Raw genomic sequence first — 22,637 nt, 5'->3', positions numbered from 1 at the left:
TCTCCTTACTAGTGAAGTACCATTCTAAGGAGGCAAAATATATGACTTAAAAGAATGTAAAGACCGAATGGCTTTTTTCCTGCTGACAGGATAGTATAGAGAATACAATTTGGTTCAGGATGTCGTTTTATTTATAATTGTTGAAGGCAGAGTTTTCCCATTCGCAGAAACAGCACAAAGCTTGGCTTCTGCTAGAGAGGCACAAAAAGCGGAGAACTGAGGAGCCAGGGTGTTTCAGTACAAGGCTGAGAAAGTGCCTCATGGGGAGGATTCCCACTCCACTAGGTGGCGCTGTTGACATTGACATACCATGTGCTCTCCAGACCAATGACAGAGAGTGAAGCTCACTCTGTGTGTGTGTGTGTGTGTGTGTTGCAGCAGAGGGGCCCTCTGTTCCTAGAAAGTCACAGAGGCGCCTTCCCTTGAGCTATATCCTGGTTAGTATAACATTTCCTGATCTTGACAAACAAGGCTACTTCCCTGAACTGTAAAACTTCCCACACATTGAATACACACAGGGTAAGAGATATGAATGATGGTCATGGACAGGAAAGGAGAAAATTACAATAGGAAAGTTGGAGATTCTGTTGCCAACACCCCTTTGGGGTGGTTGGAGGCTGGGGTCAATCCAGATGCCTTTGGATGACACCAGGGGGTGGCCCTGGCCAGAAACCCTCAGCTGCCTCAGGACTTCTTCCAACCCCACATGACAGCTAAGTCCTCCATGAAAGGAAGCTGGTTCAAACGCGGCCACCATGACCAGCAACCCATGGTACTGGGGGATTCTCCATGTTCTCCCCCACATCTTGTAAGGCTGGCAGCCATGCTAGTCACTTTTAAATGGCTGAAGCGGGGCCAGTATTTGGCTTGATTTGGTTCTAAAACAGAGGCTGAGAGCCTTAGAATGAAAGGACAGATTTGGGGTCCGCTGCTCTCCTCACTGTTTGAATGAATGTTGTACTTCGGTCTCCCGGGTGAGGTCCCCAGTATGAAGTGGCTACATTGTCTGGGATAGACACCTGGGGTTCGTCGCCAGGAAACTTTAGGACACAGACACATGAGAGGGTTTTAGGAGTGGAGGTTTAATAGGTAGAAGAGAAGAGAAAGAGAAACAGTTTGCTGTCTATATAGAGAGGGGTCTCTGAACGGAAGGGCGCATGTGTAGGGTTTTACAATCCGGTTTGAGGAGGTGGTGTCTGGTTTACGTAGGGCTCACAGATTGCTTCAGTCAGGTGTGACGTTTACATACAGCGTAGGCAAGCCTGGTCACCCACCCCAATCTTACTTGCAAAGTAGTTCTCTTTAGCTGGCTCCATATCTTCTTGCTCCTCACTGTACAAGTGGCTGGTGGTGAAGGGAAGGTGGAGCCGCCATCTTGAACACGTCTAGTCCCTAGTTCATGCCATCATCACCTGTGCAAGCTCCCCCATTGCTTGTCTGCCTCTGAAGCTCCACTTTCCAGGCTGCCCTTTGTTAGAAAATGATTGGGGGCTGCTTTTCATTAAGAGGAAAATCATTACTGAGGACTCCCATCCCCTCACTCTCTGCCTAATTGATTTCCTCTTAATGCTGCCATTGCCTGCTGTGGTCTTTCCTCAGCACAGGCAGGCTCCCCTCTCCCCTGCCACCTGGGGGCTTTTCTTACAGCATGCACCGCCAGTGTCCTTCCAGCTTGTGCAGTGGTTTCTACTGCAGCACATGGCAGGGGTGGCACATTCAAGACAGGCGCCCAGGGTCCACTGTGTGTGAAGCTCAGAGGGCTCGAGGCTGCCCTCCTGTGTGGAAGCCTAGTCAGGCCCACAGCCCCCAGCTGCTCCATCCCCAGCCACAGTGTGGCTACATCTTCTGGCAACATATGGGCCACAGCCACGCTGCTGAGACCGTGGCCCACAGAGGTAGTGAATGAGCCTGCGGTTCTAAACCACTGAGTTGTGTGGGGTGACTTGTGAAGTAGCAAGAGCTATAACCTGTACAAGGAGGCAGCAGTGGAAAACAGAACATGCCCATTTCTGTGGTTTCTAGGCCAGCTCTCATTTAAAAGAACCACAGTAGAGAATTTGTACGGTCATCTCCGGCTTTGTCCTGAGCGAGGGTTCCCAGCAGCCTGTGTGCCCAGGGGTGTGAGTTACACTGGGGCAGAAGACCTGGTTCCTGCCCCAGCACTCACATCACCCTAACCTGGATCTCAGCCTTCCACGCAGCCACGCGTGCTGAGTGCAGACTGAAAAACAGGACCAGCAGCAGCGGCAGTCACTAGGCAGGCAGACTCTGCTCTGTGCCGAACTGGGGTTTTTGGTATTTCCTCCTTGGTGCAGCAGTTGAGGTGGCTCAGCAACCAGAGCAAGTACCTTCACGCCTCAGTGCCCCAGTTTCCCCATCATTTTTTTTTTTTTTTTTTTGAGACGGAGTTTCGCTCTTGTTACCCAGGCTGGAGTGCAATGGCGCGATCTTGGCTCACCGCAACCTCCGCTTCCTGGGTTCAAGCAATTCTCCTGCCTCAGCCTCCTCAGTAGCTGGGATTACAGGCACACACCACCATGCCCAGCTAATTTTTTGTATTTTTGGTAGAGACGGGGTTTCACCGTGTTGACCAGGATGGTCTCAATCTCTTGACCTCGTGATCCACCCGCCTCGGCCTCCCAAAGTGCTGGGATTACAGGCTTGAGCCACCACGCCCGGCCTTCCTCATCATTAAATGGGCAACTACACTTGCTTGCTGTAGTTGTGGAAAACGAGTGTTAATACATAAATAGCTTCTGAAATTTACGGAGGACTATACACATTAGCTCTCTTAGCTCTCAACAGTATTTCCTCTCTTAATTCTCCCAGCAGCCCCGTGAGGCCAGGATGGTCATTAAGCAGAATTATCAGAAAGTATCCCTGCTGGCCTCTGTCCCACAGTGGAGCCTCCTGCTCTGGCAGAGTTGCAAAGATTCCCAGGGGCAGCTGGCACCCCAAACTGCACTCAATCTGCCCCTAACAAGGCTGTCCTCACAGACATGCTCTTTATTTATTTTATCATAATTTTGTTTTGAGACAGGCTCTTGCTGTTTCCCACGCTGGAGTACAGTGGTGTGATTATGACTCATTGCAGCTTCGCCTCCTGGGGTCAAGCCATCCCCTTACCTCAGCCTTCCCGGTTGCTAGGACTCTGCCCCAGGCTGTGGCCTTGCTCTTTAGCAAAGGAGCTCTGATTAGACACAGGTCAGTGGGTGAGTGTTCCCGCAGACTGTCGGCGCATTCTCCTTTTTTAGCCCCTTTGTCTTCAGGCTATCTAGAGGCCACCTTTGGCTTTCTGCACATTTATTCTGAGTGTCCCCAGCATTCTTGGGCCAACCAATCATACCTGGACCAAAAAAATGGATAGTACCATCTTCCTCCTGACTCCAGGACTCCAGGTAGAGGTTGTCCCCTTCCATGGAGAGCCCTGAGTGCGCCTCTTTGTCCTGAGATGACTTCTCCTTGTGGGTCTATCTCCTCACCTGTGTGTCTCTTTTTCTTTTTGATAGTTCCATCTTAGTTTTTCCGTTACTCAGTTCTGGGGGAATGGAGAAGGGATTATTTCCCTGCCCCCACAGAATGTGTGGTTCCAGGCCCATTGGCTGACTCTGGAGGCCATGGCAGCATCCTGCCTCCTGTAGGGTCCAGCCCTACAGGGTTCTTGCAAGCCCTCTCTACTGGTTTGGAAATGAGAAATTGTAGAAATAAAAGACACAAGACACAGAAATAGAGAGAAGAAAGTTGGGCCCAGGGGTCCACTGCCAACCAAAGCGTGGAGTTCAGCAGTGGCCCTGAGTGTCCATACATTCTGACTTTTATTGAGCACAAAGCTGGGAGCAGGCTAGATAGGGCATGGCAGTGATAGGGTTAAGTACATCACATGTCATGCAGGTGGGGCCTCAGGAATTTCTAGTAGCGAGATGAGGAAAGGAGCATAATGCGTTCGCACATGTCCACACTGTCAAGAAAGAACAAAGACTTTAAGATTTATGTTACTTTTACTGATTATCTCTTCTAAGATAAAGGGATCCTGGTGCAGAAGTGGAAAATGAGAGGGGACATGGAATGTGACCCGGAAGCACAGCATCACACAGACAGTTAAACCCCCAGACATCTGTAGGCTTCCCTGACGGCCGTCAGGCCTAGCGCAGAGCTTGGAGAAGCGGAGTTTTCTCCTAACTCCTCCGGGGAGGAAGTCATCTCGGCCATTTTGGACATCTCCTTCCCAGGCTGGCTAAACAGCGGGCGCTTTCCCAGTGCTGGCGCTGCCGCAGAGCCCAGGCGCCCTCCAGCAGCCCTTATGCGGGTGTGACAGAGGGCTTAGAGCATCTTGCTGTAGTGTCATTCATTTCACAGTGTCGCCCCAGGTTCACATGTCCGACCTGAGAGGCATCACTAAAAGAATTAAGATCACCTATGAATAACTAAGATCACATATGAATAACTAATAATGACTACGTTATATTTCTAGTTACTTTCTTCTTCGTTATTTATATGGAAATAGGCTGAGGCTTCTGGCTCCTGCCTCAGCACTTATGGAATGTCTGCCCTACACCTCCCAGGGTGTAGAGGTCCCCTGGGCCTGAGCCCCATGTACAACCTGCCCATTGAGGCTCCCACTTCCGTGACTCCTCACCAGCCTTCCAGAACCCCCTCCCACAAATTGGTGTCTCAAGTTTGGCTTCCGGGGGAGCTGAATGAAGACATCTGTGTCCAGCCTAGTTCCCTGAAGACATCCCATGTTAGTAATTTTCTGGAAGGTGCTTTTGATTGGGTGGCACTTCCCTGGGAGCTTCAAAACAACCACATGGCCACGTTTTGACTTCTCCGTGGTCATTTTGAGACCAGGACCAGTGCTAGGACCACCGTCTCAGGGGAAAGCCCTAAGCTGAGAAACCGTCAAGGCAGGGAAGGTGAATGCAGGAGAAATGTGCTCTCTTACTTGGATGGGCATCCATGAACCTCAGCTTCCCCAAAAGCCTTCAAGGCAGGAAGCTGAGCCCCTCAGACCCTGGCAGTGGGCTCCCCATCTCCCCAGAGATCCCCAGATGGCTGCACCCTTGTATGAGGACAGGAGATATTCAGTGCTAGCTTGTGAGGCAGGAAGAGCACAGTTTCATAGGGGAGAAAGGAGGCAATGATGGGATAGGGAGTGGTGCTGCTGAAATCCCCTCCTTTCCCAGAATTCCTAAGGGTTATTTCAACCGCTGGACTAAGCTCAGGTTTTGTTTTAAATCTTGCTCAAATTCCTATGTGAGGGCTCTGGGATTCATGCCCTGTCAATCACAAATTCTCATCAGATGGGTTTTGTATATCACGACTTACTTTCCATTTGGACTCTGGCATAACATTATGTGACAAAGAAGGACGTCAAAGTACTTTACCTCATTACTAGTTTATTTGCCATGTTTTGTTATTTATTTATTTAATTTATTTATTTTTGAGATGGAGTCTCTCTCTGTCACCGGACTGGAGTGCACTGCTGCGATCTCAGCTCACTGTAACCTGTACTCTCTGGGTTCAAGCGTTTCTCCTGCCTCAACCTCCCGAGTAGCTGGGATTACAGGCACCTGCCACCCTGCCCGGCTAATTTTTTTATTTAGTAGTGATGGGGTCTCATCATTTTGGTCAGGCTAGTCTCAAACTCCTGACCTCAGGTGATCTACCCACCCCAGCCTCCCAAAGTGCTGGGATTACAGATGTGAGCCACCATGCCAGGCTACAATCTTTTATCTTAACCTGAACATTTTATATCTATTGCCTCCAGGTCTGTAGACAAAGTGAACGAATTGTGAACCAGAAAATGTTTAATTTATGTGTAACGACCTGGAAGCCCCTCCCCAGCATTCCCCCACCTTGCCTCCCACTTCTTTGAGTTGTCCTCCTTTCTGGACTGAACAGTGTATTTCTTAATGTATTTGATTGATGTCTCATGCCTCCCTAAAATGCACAAAATCAAGCTGTGCCCCAGCCACCTTGGGCGCATGTTCTCAGGATCTCCTGAGGGCCGTGTCATGGGCCATGGTCACTCATATTTGGCTTAGAGTAAGTATCTTTAAATATTTTACAGAGTTTCACACTTTTTGTTGACACGTGATTAAAGAAACATCCATAAAACAGAAATGCCAGATGATGACAGGAGAAGCAAGGAACTATCAGGCAGCAATTTTACATAACATCAAGAAAGAAGCTGTTAGAATTAGCTACAGAGATGAGCCTGGGCTGACAGGGCCCTAATGAACAAACAAAAGTTGGGGACTCTGCTGGTGGAGACCTTCTGGGTTCACACAGTGCTAGGTGTGACTCATGCCCACCCAGACTTAATTGTACACTCATTGCCCACCAAATCACACTCCCACCAGGGCTATGGCAGGTCCAAGCATGGTATTTAGTATGAAACGGTGGCATCTCAATTCTAAGAAATCTCTACTTTTTTCCTAGAAAACCTCATGATTATTCCACCACTTAATTGGAAAAACCCGTAAAATTAGAACCTCAAATTCCATCATGTGTGGCACTCTCCCGAGTACCTCTGCAGTCCCATGCTTGAGTGTATACTTTTGCTTTGCAATAAACGCTTCTTGCCTTAGGCTTCATGCTGACTCCTCCCTGAATTCTTTCTATGACAGTGTCAAGAACTTGAAACACAAGCCAGGGCTGGGGTTTCACCAGCATCTAAAGACCACCCCCCAAGCCCACCAGCAACTGCAGCCTCAACCTCCCAGACTCAAGTGATCCTCCCACCTCAGCCTCCTGAGTAGCAGGGACCACAGGTGTGTGCCATGACTCCAGGCTATTTTTTTTTGAGGGGGAGGTGGGTAGATACAGGGCCTAACTATGTTGTCCATGCTAGTCTTGAACTCCTGGGATCAAGCAATTCTCCCACCTTGGCCTCTTGAAGTGATGGGGCTACAGGCATGAGCCACTGCACCTGGCCCTTGTTGACTCCTGATTAACCCCAGTTCCAAAAATGCCTCCAAGATTTCTACTTTATCTACTGTTCCTTGTGCAGATACTTATCGTAAAACCCGCACTTAGGTCAAAACTATCTTTACAGCAATGTAGTTTGGGAAGTAAAACAAAACAAAACAAAACAAACCCTGTCTTGATGATTTGCACAAATTACAGGTTATGATATATATAGCATTCTTGTATTTTCCTGGAAGGTCAGCTTTAATTGTCCTTATAGACCATGCACACCCTTTCCCTGTGGTATATAAGCCTGGCTAGGGTGGGAAGAGGTAACAGCAAGGGGATCTGCCTGTTCTGCTGCCACTCAAGACCATGCTTCTACGTTTTTTTTTTTTTTGGAGATGGAGTGCAGTTTGTTGACCTTGGCAGCACCAGCTGATCCATCAAGTGTAGGGTCAACAACGTATCTCAGGCACTGATCTTAGAACACTTCAGCGAGGCCAGAATCCTTTAGCCTCCAGCTGCATGACACCTAAACCATCATTTCTAATCTTATAGCTAACATTAGTCCAGCAAAGGCTATGCAGTCCCCAGGCAAGAAGGAGTCTGCTTTGGAAAAGGGCTGTTATTGTCTTTGTTTAAACTATTAACTACAAAGTAAGTTTCTCCCAATGCCAGTTCAGCCTATGCTCAGGAATCAACAAGGACACCTTGGAGGTTAGAAGCAAGATGGCGTTGGTTAAGTTAGAGCTCTTTCACTGCTCAGCCATAATTTTGCAAAGGTGGTTTCCATTCCAGCTACCTGGGGGTGCTGAGGTGAGTGGACCGCTTGAGCCCAGGAGGTCAAGGCTACAGTGAGCTGTGTTCACACTATTCCATTCCAGCCTCGGTGACAAAGCAAGACCCTGTCTCAAAAAATGAAACAATAAGAAGCATGGTGTTTGCTGGGCATGGTGGCTCATGCCTATAATCCCAGCACCTTGAGAGATGGGTGGATCACTTGAGGCCAGGAGTTCAAGACCAGCCTGCCCAACATGGTAAAACGTCATCCCTACTAAAAATACCAAAATTACTGGGTGTGCTGGTGCATGCCTGTAATTCCAACTACTCGGGAGGCTGAGGCAGGAGAATTGCTTGAACTCAGGAGGCAGAGGTTGCAGTGAGCCATTTTTCTTTACTGCCTCATGTATTTTGGGGATTTACAGCTTGATTGAATCAATCTCAGCTGCTTGCTTTTATTCTCATAGGAAAAAAAGCACTAATGGTATTTCTATGGATTTTCCTTAGGTTTGTCAACTGAAGAATGATGAGTTTTCACAGATTTGGAAAGGAGAGCTCTATTTCTCATGCAGAGATGCAGCCTAGTCATTTGGACAGGCTGGAAAGCATTGCCTCTAGCCAGAAGCCAGAAATAGGCACTTCAAAAGGCAGAAGACTAAGGCAGGGATTTATACTGAATGGCTTGGCCAGATTTACATACCCCTATAAGCTATATGAGGAGTCATGAATATTTATGAGAGGAGAAATATGTGCATTCGTGACTGAGCTTCCTGCCTCTCTCTGGCTCCAGTATTCAAAAAATGGCACCATTAGCACGACTCGAAGGTGGTGTTTTTGGGCTTCTGACCTCCAAGGTGAAGTAGAGAATACAGTAACCCTCACTATGCATTCTCTGTAGATTGGCTGGAACCACTGCCTTGTCAGTGGTCTTTTAGTAGGGAGGAATGCAGTTAATTGTATTGAAACTGCAAAAGGGTCATAGCAGTTGTGGTGGAGTCTCTCAAAAGGGCATGTTTCTCCCCATCTCTACTAAAAAATACAAGATTAGTTGAGTGTGGTGGCACATGCCTGTAATCCCAGCTACCTGGGAGGCTGAGGCAGGAGAATTGCTTGAACCCATGAGTCAGAGGTTGCAGTGAGCCAAAATCACGCCATTGCACCCCAGCCTGGGCACCAAGAGTGAAACTGTCTCAAAAAAAAAAAAAAGCCGCTGGTTTCAGTGTAGCCCTTGGGGAAGAAAGCCTAATGGTGGGTAGTGAGGAAGAGGGCATAACAAGGAGTGTTTGAGCACCTGTAACATCATGGCTGGGAACTCAGTTCTCAAGCTTTCCCTGGAGTGTCCTTGCCACAAGGGTTTCTGTTCAATCGGTTGTGGGGTTGTTTAAAAGTGTGTACCACCTCCCAGCTCACTTTCTTCCTCCTGCTCTGGCTATGTGATGTGTCTGCTTCCCCTTTGTCTTCCACCATAGTTGTAAGTTTTCTGAGGCCTCTCCAGAAGCCAAGCAGATGCTGCAGTGCTTCTTGTACAGCCTGCAGAACCATGAGCTAGTTAAACTTGTTTTCTTTATAAAGTACCCAGTCTCAGATGTTCCTTTGTAACAATGTGAGAATAGAGTAATACAGAAAATTGGCACCAGGATGGGGGCATTGCTATAAAGATACCTGAAAATGTGGAAGTGACTTTGGAACTGGGTAACAGGCAGGGTTTGGAAGACTTTGGGGGGCTTGGAAGAAAACAGAAAGATGAGGGAATGTTTGGAACTTCCTAGAGACTGGTTAAACGGTTGTACCAAAAAGCTGATAGTGATAAGTATAACGACACAAGGTTGACGAGGTCTCAGATGGAAATGAGGAACTTATTGGGAATGGAGCATAAATCATTTTTCTTATGCTTTAGCAAAAGAACTTGGTGGAATTGTGCTTCTGCCCTAGGGATCTGTGGAAGTTTGAACTTGAGATAATAATTTAGGGTAAAGGCAGAAGAGAATTCAAGATGCAGCCTAATTGTTTTTAACAACCTATGCTCATATGTGTCAGCAAACAAATAATTTAAAATTGTAACTTATATTTAAAGGGGATGCAGAGGGTAAAAGTTCAGAATATTTGCAGCCTGGCCAAGTGGTAGAAAAGAAAAACCCATTTTTAGGGGAGGGACTCAAGAAATCTGCATTAATTTGCATAAGTAAAAAGGAACCAAGTGTTAATAGCCAGGACAATGGGGAAAAGGCCTTGAAGGCATTTCAAAGACCTTAAAGGCAGCTCTTCCCAGCACAGCCTGAATGCCTAGGAGGGCTGGATTGTTTGGCGGCCAGGCCCAGATCCCTGCTGTCCTGTGAGCCTTGAGACACTGGTCCCGGCATCCTGGCCACTCCAGCTTCAGCTGTGTCTCAAAGGGGCCCAAGTACAGCTCTGGTGGCTGCTTCAGAGGATGCAAGCCATAAGCTTTGGCAGCTTCCATGTGGTGTTAAGCCTGCAGTTGCACAGAGTGCAAGAGTTGAGTCTTAGGAACCTCTGGCTAGATTTCAGAGGATGTCCAGAAAAGCCTGGATGTACAGGAAGGAGCCTGCTGCAGGGGTGGAGCCCTCATGGAGAACCTCTACTAGGGCAGTGGAGAGAGGAAATGTGGGGTTGGTGCCCCAACACAGAGTTCCCACTGAGAAGCTGCCTATTTGAGCTATGTGAGAAGGGCCACCATCCTCCAGGCCCACCAGTAGCTTTCATCTGTGCTTGGAAAAGCCTCAGACACTCAATGCCAGCCCATGAGGGTGGCTATGGGGGTGCTGAACCCTGCCAAATTACAGGGTCATAGCTGCCAAAGGCCTTGGGAGCCCACCCCTTACATGCCTGCATGTGGGATATGTAGTCAAAGGAGATTATTTTGGGACTTTAAGATTTAATGACTGCCCTGTTGGGTTTTAGGCTTGCATGAGGCCTGGAGCTCCTTTCTTTTGGCTGATTTCTCCAATTTGAACTCCTATTGCATCTTGGAAGTACATAAGTTGTTTTTGATTTTACAGGCTCATAGGTGGAAGAGATTTGCCTGTGTCAGATGAGACTTGGAACTTTGAACATTGGAATTAATGCTGAAATGAGTTAAGACTTTGAGGGACTGTTGGGAAGGCATGGTTGTAGTTTTGCAGTGGGAGAAGGACATGAGATTTGGGGGGCAAGGGTTGGAATAATACGGTTTGGGTCTGCAGCCCATCAAGTCTCATGTCGAATTGTAATCCCAAGTGTTAGAGGTGAGGGATAGTGGGAGCCGGCTGGATCATACAGTGGGTTTCTTAAGAAGGGTTCACCATTGTCCGCACTTGGTACTGCTTTCATGATAGTGAGTGAATTATCATGAGGCCTGGTTATTTAGAAGGGTGAGACATCTTTCTCCTTTCTCTCGCTCCTGCTCCATGCGAGACGTCTCACTCCCCTTTGCCTTCTGCCATAGCTGGAAGCTTGGCAAGGCCCTCCTGCAAGCAGAAGCTGCTATGCTTCCTATACAGCCCCACTTTCGGAACACAGCCATGGCTTAGATCACTGCAGTGGAACAGAGAAGGCTAACTGTAATGATAGTTATATATAGATCTAAAGCTTCTTTACTTGAAATGTTCCTGAACTGGCTGATATGTAGGAAAATCCATTAAATGTTCTTGTAAAAGAAGGCGAGAAAAGAAAAATAGCTCAGAGCAGTCTGAGCTATGTGAGGTGTGCAAGTTTTATCAGGCCCATAGTTATGTGAGTGTGGGGCTTAAGTCATGCTCTCTACACCTATGCCTGGGGGCAACTGTTTAAAGGCATTTGTTGCATCCCTAAGCTCAACAGCTAGAAACCCTCTCCACTGACTGACCTGTGGACTCAGAAACTGGGTTTCCAACTATTCGCCTTTGTTTTTATTTTCATAGAAATTTCCCCTCATTAAATCCCTGATGGTTAGTACCATCTTGCAGCTATCACTTACCACCAAGTCCCAACTGAGGATTGAGCTGGCTTTGAATGAACAAGAGGCAACTGAATGAGAAAAGGAACTTAGATTGTTCAGAGTGGGGAACTGATTCGATTCTGAGCACTCCATTTCCCCTCTCGACTCTCCATGCCCTGGGGACATTTTGGTTTGAGAGCCCTTCTCTCACCTCAAGAATCAGATTCAGAATCAAAGGCAGAGATTTTTGGGCGGCAAAGCTAGTGGCCCAGGCATCTGGGGCACTTACTCCTCCTCCACAGCACCCCTGTTTAACTTTCTTCTGAGGGGAACTTCAGCACATTTTAGTCATGTGTCTGCTGCAGGGACAGGTAGGCTTGATTCCTAAGCTTCTCCCAGAGGACAGGTAGACCTAGGCCTGCAGGGGTGGTCTTTCTGCCCTCCTCGAACTTGGTTGGGTCTTGATGGAGAGTGTGGATCTTAATTAAAAAAAAAACTTTTTCTTTATTTATTTTCATAATCTTTTTTAAAAAAGAGTAAGGTGTTTGTTTTTACATTTTTGTGTCTCTGTAGAAGGAGAGTGAGAATCTAGGATTCCCCTGTGTTGTATTTGACTGGAGCGTAGAAAGTTATCACCAAAACAAAAGTATGCCAGATTGCAGGGTCATTTATTTTGCCGGTGACCACAGAGGACTCACATCTCTCTAACCTGTGGTCGCCGGCATAATAAATGACCTTGCAATCTGGCATAGTTTTGTCTTGGTGATAACTTTCTACGCTCCGGTCAAATACAACATTTGGAGGCCCCAGCGAGATATTCTCTTTTTGTTATCACCAGACAAAAGCCATCTCCGAATCTCACCCGGGTGGCCTCTCCCACCATGGGGGCCTCTGGGGAGGTGCCCCCTGTTCTTTCCCAGGGCCCCGGAGAGCCACCGTGGAGGATAAGCGACCTCTTGGCCGACATTCACCCGAAATTCCTCAGGGTCCTAAAAGAAAAAGCCTCCGGAGGTAAGTCTGGTCTGGGAACTAGTTCAAAGGAAGGGCCTGAGTCGGGGGACTGACGAGTCATTGCAACTCTGACCTGGCAAGCCTCACCGAGACGTCGCTTGAGGCTTCTGGTAGCTGGTGCAGGGGGTACCAGCGTTCGCTTCTGGTGGCTGTCATAGTGGGTGGCAGCCCTCTGGTAGCTGGTGCAGAGGGTACCAGCGTTCGCCCCTGGTAGCTGGCATAGTGGGTGGCAGCGTTCAGTTGTTTTCCATAACCTCTGTGTGAGTGAGAGAGTGAGTGTGTATATATGTAGTCCCACGGCTGAAAGGCTACAGGGCTTGTGTGGGCCTTCACCCGCGATTCCACTGGGGCATCATAGGGCATAATGGTGATTCACCTCAGAGCTGTCCTACTTGGACTTCCATCCTAAGGTGACCAGGCCCGGGGATTATACGGGTACACCTTAGCCAAGATGCCCCTGAAAATTCTTCTGAGAAAGTGGCCGGGCAGGCATCTGACTGGTCTCCCATCTGGGGGGCACCCACCCTTTGTCTGTCACTCTTGTATGTGGTCCTGTCTCGTCTGTAAATTTGTCAGTTTTATTAGACTCCTGCTAGCAGACATACACTGGTTCAGGCCATCTTCCCTTGAGGTAGGAGATATCTTACAGTGGTTAACGAACCACTGGATGCAGGGAAATTTTATGATTACACCACAGCAAAAATTACTCTTTTCTCTTTCTTCCTCATCTTCTTCTTCTATCACTGACGCCTCACTCTTTCTTCCTTTGCCATGTGGCAGATAGTCTAAACTATAGTTGTCTTTAATCTCTTCCTTGTTTTGGTCATTGTGGCCTGTAAATTCTCCCAGCCACCTCCACTGGGAAAAGAGTACTTTTGCCCGTGCTGGGTCAGATTCCATGTCGGGGAGGCCGTTGTGCCCTCGACACCTTGGAGGTAGCTTCTTTGGAGCTTGTGTGGAACAAAACCCTAGATCAGAGTTTACAGGTGCTCTTTCTCAGGCTGGGATGGAAAATAGGTAACTGCTTATTCTGCCAGGAAAGTGTCCAGTGTTATGGGCAGTGCCCAATGGTGCATCACAGAAAGGCATATTGGCACTATCCTGGATGTTGGGAGGTAGGATGTCACCGCCCCAGTAAAAACTGACTGGCAGCACTTCTGCACACTCTACCGGGTGTGGTGGGTCCAAAACACACATCCGGTAGACCTCTTAGTGCACCTGTTTGTCACTTCCCGACCTTTCTGAAGCAACTGACCATTAAAAATGTATAAGGGGGAGGATTATGCCTGGGCAGCACTAAACCTCCATAGTGCTTATTCTCTCCAGTTGTGGTTTGCGGGGAAAAAGACCGCTGCCTTACCTTGGCCCCTACCCCCGTTCCTCTGACTAGGACTAGGAATAAACCCTAAAATCCAGTTGTCTGGTCCTTACAGGACCTGGCTGCAGAGGCCCTGCTAAAACCTGCTTTAAAGAGGGCCAAATTTTAAATTTGAGGCTTTCCAAAATTGGCTTTACTACAGAAAGAGAGGAAAGAGAAAGTAGATAGAGGAGAGAAGAGAGGAGAGAAAGGAGACAGGAGAGAGAAAATAGACAGAGGAGAGAGCAAAGAGAAAGAGAGGAGAGAAAGTAGACAGAGGAGAGAGAGAGAAGGGGACCAGAAGCCTCAGGGGCGGAAAACTTGCCGCCAGCAAGTTCAGTTTTAAACTGACACTAAGAGCATTTTTTTTCCTTTCTCTGCCGGCAGTCAGCCCCACCCAGCTTTGAGGCAGGCCACACTGCCTCAGGGTGCAGCATTTGCATCCAGAATCTGGTTTTAAGAAAAGTTTTCTAACTTTCTATAACAAAAGTGACTTGTTAGCATAGTCGTTAAGGTGTGGGGCCTGCAACTGCAAGGTTGTTGGTTCAAATCCTCAGTGAGGCTAGTTTTAAATTAGGGAAATCAGTTTTAAATTAGTGAATTCTCTTAAGGAAAATTTGGCATTAAAAAAAAACAAAAAAACCCACAAATGGGGTCGTCTAGCTCCCTGCCTTGTAACCCCCTCCAATGCATGACGGCCAACTTCAAGGTTGGATTCTCAGGCCAATATGGGGTGAAATTAACCCCTGGAAAACTCCGCTCTTTGTGTGAACTTGAATGGCCATCTTTTGGAATTAGGTGGCCAAATACTGGGACCTATGACACAAAAATTATCCAGGCTGTATGGAAAATGGTTGCAAAAACTCCTGGATACCCTGAGCAGTTTCCATACATCGACCAATGGTTGGGTTTAGTCCAATGACCTCCCCCATGGCTAAAGCACTGCATAAAACAGGCTAGACTTCAGGTCACATTAGCCAGCCCAAAAGAAAGTCCCTTCTGGGCCAGCCATTCTCCCCACCCCAGCGGAGGATCAGGAATTACTTCCACCCTACTCAAGGCTCTCTACACCAGCGCCTCAGCACCCCCCTCGACAGTACTATTAACCAAACCTTGTCCCCCCTGCACACCCGTAGCCGGGCCCCTGCACCCACTGGCAGTCCTCCCTCTCCAAGAGGCACCCCCAAAAGAAGACAATTGGGGTCGCCCATTCTTTGTTCACATCCCCTTCTTGTCAAGTAACTTATATAACTGGAAGGTGATAGAGATCAAAAAGAGGGCCAAAACACCAAGTGCTGGCACGAGCTTTAAGAGCAAGGGAAAGCTGCCAGGCTAAACCCAAAACTGGCAGCACCCATGGCATGGCAAAGGGGATTTCTATGGCCTGCAAGCCAGCAGAGATGCATCCAGTGTGAGGGGCTGTGCAGGAGGGAAGTGCTAGGGAACTGCTAAGAGTTCCCGGGAGGGGGTAGTACTGGAGAACTGCTAAGGCGGCGAGAGGGGGAGGGCTAGGTACCTGCCCAGATGGAAAGTTCCCTGGGACGGGGTAGTGCTGGGGGGCCGGGGAATGTAAGGCGGTGATGTTGCCAAGGTTTTACAATGAAACTCAACATCCCCCCTTCTCTGAGAAGCCCCAGGCTTTGACAGGACTCTTAAAATCTGTATTCCAGACGCATCGCCCCACTTGGGACAACTGCCAACAATTATTACTAATTCTGTTCACCACAGAGGAAAAAGGCAAAATTAGACAGTCCATCTTGCTTTGAGAGGCCTTCCTCAGTCACCCTACAGTTCACCCAGGTGCCATTCACCTGCCTTCCCCAGGTTTCCAGAGAAACTTAGAAGCTTCTTTCTCTTGGCCCGATAACAGAACAGTAACAGTTTATTCATTTTTCTATTCTCTGGTAAAACGAGAGCCCATTGTGGAAAGGGGCTGGGTCATCATGCAGCTCACGTGTCTTTAGGCATCAGTTTTAATTTTACTCAGGCCAGGAAGATTTGCTGCCCTCACAGATTAAAGTTTCTTTGTTTTGGGTTGTCTTGGTAATATGTGCTTTGGGTTGTATTGGTAATGTGTGCTTCTAAAAAAATAAGAAAATTGTGGTTAAATGTTCCTATAACCAAATGTTTTATGTCCGTCTGCAATACATCCTCCACATAGGACATGGGTTGTATGATCTGTTCAAGTATGAACTTCACTTCCTAACCTGGAACATACTAAGTGCTTAATAAATGTGGATTACATAAATTAAAGTATGAATGCAGTGTCCCTGTGAATCTAGGCTTCTCAAGGTTTATCTTGGTGCCCCAATTTTGTCTAGCATACAGATTTATGTTTTGATACCAATAAATCATAATATCTATATTTTTATCTTTTATTTCTAAATGTTGATGGTATAAAACAGCACTGTGTGGAGAAAATAGAAACACGGAATGTGAAAATCATTGAGGGAGCCATGATGAGAAGGAAGGAAATCCGGGATTGTGAGAGAGGAAGGCTAGTTCTGAATCTCAGGCAGCTCCTGGCCTTACCTCGTCCAGTTGGCCCAGGATTTATCCTTTCCCTCGACATACTCATAGCAATTTCTCCCTTTGGTGATATGAGTTTCAGAAAAATAAGGTAAACGCTTTTTACAGAGTAAGAATCAGAAGAATTATTTTACTCCATTGTCATCAGTGGCCTTGGGGCCTGCATGGCTTCAGCTGCCAGTTGAGACCACATTGTATGCACCTTAGTCATCATCTACGCATCTGAGTTGATCGGTCCAGTCAGAGCAGAAGCCCCACAAGGGAGGATGCACTTGTTGTCTTTGTACCACTCTGCTCCCACGTACCCTCTGATCTCTAAATAGAAGTTCCATGTTCATGCAAAGACCCTTGAGTACACAGAGCTAACCACGTTATCTTTGCATGTAACCTAATGTGAAGATGGTGCTGTCCCAGCAAAGGCACAGAAGGGATGTGGGAAGACAGAACAGGGGAAAGGTAGGTAATTCTTACCAGCCAGGAGTATCCGCTGTTGGCTGCCTCTTCGTCTTCTGTAACTCGGCCCTCATAGGGTCCAAAGTGCAGACCCAGCGGCAGATCAGAGGCCTCATTCCATACTCCAAGCCCAGCCTGAGGGATGCCTGATGGCCCGATTCTCAGCCCAGGGGGCAGGCTGCGGGCTGCATGGTTGGAATGCCCCTTGTCCACTGCACTGTCCTTCACAAATGTCGGGGGCCCATGAGCAGCACAGCTGTCAGTGAAGAAGTTCTGACACATCTCACAATCTGGAAGTGAGGGCAGCAGGGATTAGGAAAGTTATAATCCAAGTTTCTTGATATAAGAGCTTCAGAAAGAGCTCAGCACTTACATTACTTAGCCCCAATCCTGTACTCTTAACTCATTAGAGTAAGGGAATGATTTGGGGGCCAAATGATAAAATTATTGTGAACTCACACAGGACATAACAGGCAACTATGTGAGTGGCTGAGAGGGTCACTTACAGAGGTAGTTGTCATTCCTGGGGCTCGCTGACCTCTTTGTATGCATGACCCTTTCTTTCTCACAGGCTGTACATCTTTCCTTCAGTCTCCTTCCTCCTGAGTTCTAGGTTGGAGAAAAGGAAATGGGTAAAATTGGGAGTCTGGGGTGTTTGTCCCTGTTTCATAAGAAAATGTGAAATTTCCTGCCATCAAATTAGCATCTACCTTGCTACATATTCCAGTCTCCCCCTCTTTACAGCTTCAGAGGGATTGAGACCCCCACACCCGCACTGACTGCAGATGCCTATTCGATTTTAGTTCTGTCCTTTCCCATTATCTCATTAACTGCCCAACCTTTCTACTTGTAAAATGTTTCATGCATGCATTTATTCCTTCAGAAAATATTTCTTGAGGGCATATTACATCTTAGGCATTGAACAAAGTCTGTACATACAACACTAAGAAAATATAGGAGATCAGGCGGGGTGCGGTGGCTCATGCCTGTAATCACAGCACTTTGGTAGGCTGAGGCGGGTGGATCACAAGGTCAAGAGCTCGAGACCATCCTGGTCAACATGGTGAAACCCCGTCTCTACTAAAAATACAAAAATTAGCTGGGCATGGTGGTGCGTGACTGTAATCCCAGCTACTCAGGAGGCTGAGGCAGGAGAATTGCCTGAACCCAGGAGGTGGAGGTTGTGGTGAGCTGAGATCGCGCCATTGCACTCCAACCTGGGTAACAAGAGCGAAACTCCGTCTCAAAAAAAAATTATATATATATGAGATCTTCTATAAAGTAATAGACATTTTATGGAAGAGGAAATGTGGAAATGCACAAAGGAATATCTATTATCGGAGAGGTACTTATTGAACACTTTGCATGTATCAATTTATTTATATTTAATTATTTCAAACAATATATGAACTATATGTACTTGATCTCATTTTACAGATTACCATTCAAGAGCTCAGAGATTTTATAAGATTTGCCCAGGGCCCCAGTGCTTCTATGTGGATTATAAGCCAAGTCAGTGACTTCAAAGTTAATGTTCTTACATGCTATTCAATACTGTATCCAAGGCCAGACATTGTGGCTCAAGCCTGTAATCCCAGCATTTTGGGAGGCTGAGGTGAGCAGGTCACTTGACAAGGAGTTCGAAACCAGCCTGGCCAATATGGTGATACCCTGTCTCTACTAAAAATACAAAAATTAGCTGCGCTTGGTGGTGCATACCTATAATTCCAGCTACTTGGGTGACTGAAGCATGAGAATTGTTATTACCTGGGAGGCTGAGGTTGCAGTGAACCAAAATCGCACCACTGTACTCAGCCTGGGCGGCAGAGTGAGACTCGGTCTCAGTGAACAAATAAATAAATAATTTTAACAAAATGCTGCATCTAACTTCTTGTCTCACAATTGAGTCCAGCTTAAGCCCAGGCTATCCAAAGTCTACCCCACATATGCAGACAATACTCGTCAACCTTTCTAGAGGACAGAGAGGGATTGAAGTCCCCCTAAATATGTTTTCTTACCCGGTTTTAGTCTAGAGTGCTGTCCAGAGGTACTCGCTTCTCCAGGAGGGGACACTGGTTTCTGAGCCTGCTCTGAGCCACTGGTATTCAGTACATTTGTCGTTCCTGACAATTTCTTCAAACTAGATTCATTACTGAATGACGCCTTGGGCATTCCCTTGAATGTGACTCACATATTAAACAACAACATGCATTTCTTTAGTTCTTTAAGGCTTGCAACGTGTTTTCATATGCATGACTCTAGTTAATGCTTCAAACCTTGGAAATACCTAGAGTATCTAAATACTAGAGGGAAAAGAGAAGGTCTAAGTGGGTAGTGAATCTGGGACTATAACCTATGTCTTAAGGCTCTTTCCTTCAACTTTCTCTCAAAATTCTCTATAGAATTTAAAGGGAGGGAGGAAGAATACTTGGGAAGACTATTGGGAGAATCAACAGGTCTGTGAAAGAAGAGGGTAAGGGCTAACAGAAAGAAGGAGGCAATCTTCTATAAACTAGTAGACATTTGATGGAAGGGGAAATGTGGAAAAACACAGAAGGGCAAGGCACATCTGGAAAATGAGGTAAAAGAGCAGTAAGGTTGGGAACAGAACAGAGATGATTGGCAAAAATGTATCTAGACAACTAAGAAAGTGATGTCAGAGTTGCACATTTGCCATCTCCTGGAAAGAATATTTGGTTTTGGAATTACTTAGTTCCTGTACCAATTCTGCTTGTCTGCTTGAATAAGTGTGTATTGTTAGCTAATTATCTTTAGTTTCCCAATCCAGAATCCGGCATACATGCTAATTTTTTTTTTTTTTTTTTAAGAATGAGAGAAAGGAAGAAAAAGAATAAAAAAAAAAAAGAAAAAGAATAAAGGAAAGGAAGAAAGAGGAAGAGGAAGAGGGAGAGAGAACAGGGGTGTTGCTTTATTGCACGGGCTAGAATGCAGTCTAAAACTGGGTATGCCTGTAATTGTGTTTAATAATAGAGACATAAAAAAAATGAGGGAAGAAAATAATTAACAAGCAGCCAACCAATATTTCATTTAAACCTGTAAATACGTGTGATGTAGTACTGATAAGAGTGTATATTTTGTGTATTTAAAGTGGAGAGTTCTATGAATGTTAATTAAGTCTACTTGTTCCAAATCTGAGTTCAAGTCCTGGATATCGATGTTAACTTTCTGTCTCATTGATCTGTCTAATATTGATGTTGAAGTCTCCCACTATTATTGTGTGGGGGTCCAAGTCTCTTTGTAAGTCTTATATATCTGGGTATTTCTGTATTGGGTGCATATATGTTTAGGATCTTTAGCTCTTCTTGTTACATTGATCCTTTTATCTTTATGTAATATCTTTCTTTGCTTCTTTTGATCTTTGTTGCTTTGAAATCTATTTTATCAGCAAAAATTGCAACTCCTGCTTTCTATTTATTTATTTTAGCTCTCCATTTGGTTGGTAAATTTTTCACCATCCCTTTGTTTTGAGTCTTTATGTATCCTTGCATGTGAGATGGATCTGGATGTAGCATACCAATGGGTCTTGGCTTTGTTTGCCTGTCTGTGTCTTTGGATTGGGGGATTTAGTCGATTTAAATTTAGAATAAATAACAATATATGTGTGTTTGATACTGTCATTTAATGTTAGCTGGCTGTTTTGCCCATCAGTTGATGCAATTTCTTAAATATGTTGATGTTCTTTATTTTTGGTATTTTTTTAGAAAGGCTGATACTGGTTGTTCCTTTCTATTTGTAGTGGTTCTTTCAGAAGCTCTTGTAAAGCAGGCCTGGTGGTGATGAATTCTCTGAGTGCTTGCTTGTTCACAAAAGATTCTATTTTTCCTTCGCTTATGAAGCTTAGTTTGGCTGGATGTAAAATTCTGGGTTGAAAGTTTTTTTCTTTAAGGATGTTGAATATTGGCCCCCACTCTCTTCTGGCTTGTAGGGTTTCTACTGAGAGATCTGCTGTGAGTCTGATGGGCTTCCCTTTATGGGTAACCTGACCTTTCTCTCTGGCTGCCCTCAGTATTTTCTCTTTCATTTCAACCCTGGTGAATCTGGCGATTATATGCCTTGAGGTTGGTCTTCTTGAGGAATATTTTTGTGGTGTTCTCTGTATTTCCTGGAGTTGAATATTGTCCTGCCTTGCTAGGTTGGGAAAGTTTTCCTGAATAATATCCTGAAGCGTATTTTCCAGCTTGGATTGATTCTCTTCGTCACATTCAGGTACACCTACCAAACGTAGATTAGGTCTTTTCACATAGTCCCATATTTCTTGGAGACTTTGCTCGTTCTTTTTTATCCTTTTTTCTCTAATCTTGTCTTTTTGTTTTATTTCATGAAGTTGGTCTTCGACCTCTGATATCTTTTCTTCTACTTGATCAATTCTGCTGTTAAAACTTGTGCATAGTTCGTGAAATTCTCGTGTTGTATTTTTCAGCTCCATTAATTCACTTATATTCCTCTCTAAATTGTGTGTTATTGTTAACATTTCTTCAAACCTTTTTTCAAAGTTCTTGGTTTCTTTGCATTGGGTTAGAACAAGTTCTTTTAATTCCCAGAAGTTTCTTATCATCCACTTTTTAAAGCCAGCTTCTGCTAATGGAACACAGTCTTTCTCCATCAGGCCTTGTTCTGTTTCTGATGAGGAACTGTGATCCCCTGTAGAGGGAGAGGCGTTCTGAGTTTGGGTATTCTCAGCCTTTTTAGGCTGTTTTCTTCCCTTTGTTATAGATTTATCCATCTGTGGTCTTTATAATTACCGTCTTTATAGTTGGTTTTCTGAATGGACGTCCAACTTGTTGATTCCCGGCGCTAGAATCTGAGCAACCCACTGCTCCAGCCAAAACAGCGGCTTTAAGATTGATGGTGCTTTTCTGACTCTGCACCAAGAACCGCCACACCAAGGCAGCGGCAAAACTGCCTCACCGGCCTCTAGAGTCACGCTGGCGACACGTGGGGCTCCTCCGCTGGGAATCTCCTGGTGTGTGAGCAACAAAAATTGATCTGAAAGTTGGCGTCCTCTCGTTCTCTGCTCTTTCAGTGGGAGCTGCAATCCCGAGCTGCTAGTGATCAGCCATCAATTTTTTTGAGAGGGAGTCTCACTCTGTTGCCTAGGCTGGAGTGCACTGGCACAATCTCAACTCACTGCAGCCTCTGCCTCCCGTGTTCAAGAGATTCTCTGGCCTCAGCCTCCCGAGAAGCTGGGATTACTGGCACGTGCCACTACACCTGGCTAATACTTACTTTATTTTATTTTTTGGTGAAATGGAGTTTCATTCTGTCACCCAGTCTGGAGTGTTGTAGTGTGATCTCGGCTTACTGCAACCTCCACTTCCTGGGTTCAAGCAATTCTCCTGCCTCAGCCTCCTGGGTAGCTGGGATTACAGGTGTGCACCACCACGCCCAGCTAATTTTTGTATTTTTATTAGAGACAGGGTTTTGCTAGGTTGGGCAGGCTGGTCTCGAACTCCTCACCACAATTGATCTACCCATCTTGACCTCCCAAAGTGCTGGGATTATAGGTGTGCGCCACCGTGCCTGGCCCATGCTAATTTATTTTCTTTCTTTCCTTCTTCTTTCTTTCCTTCTTTCTTTCTTTTCTTTCTTTCTTTCTTCTTTCTTTCTTTCTTTCTTCTTTCTTTCTTTCTTTCTTTCTTTCTTTCTTTCTTTCTTTCTTTC

At 46.1% G+C, this 22,637-nt stretch overlaps 1 pseudogene; it reads right to left on the bottom strand.

Moving 5' to 3' along the window:
- Nucleotides 1-12,572: 12,572 nt before the first annotated feature.
- Nucleotides 12,573-22,637, bottom strand: part of LOC116564581 — a 15,431-nt pseudogene continuing 5,366 nt past the window's right edge.

The sequence above is a fragment of the Sapajus apella genome, unplaced genomic scaffold (assembly GCF_009761245.1).
Source record: "Sapajus apella isolate SASKATOON/1434 unplaced genomic scaffold, GSC_monkey_1.0 scaffold37, whole genome shotgun sequence".
Lineage (NCBI taxonomy): Eukaryota > Metazoa > Chordata > Mammalia > Primates > Cebidae > Sapajus > Sapajus apella.
Note: the sequence above shows the minus strand (reverse complement) of the source record. Positions and strands in the feature narration are given on the sequence as shown.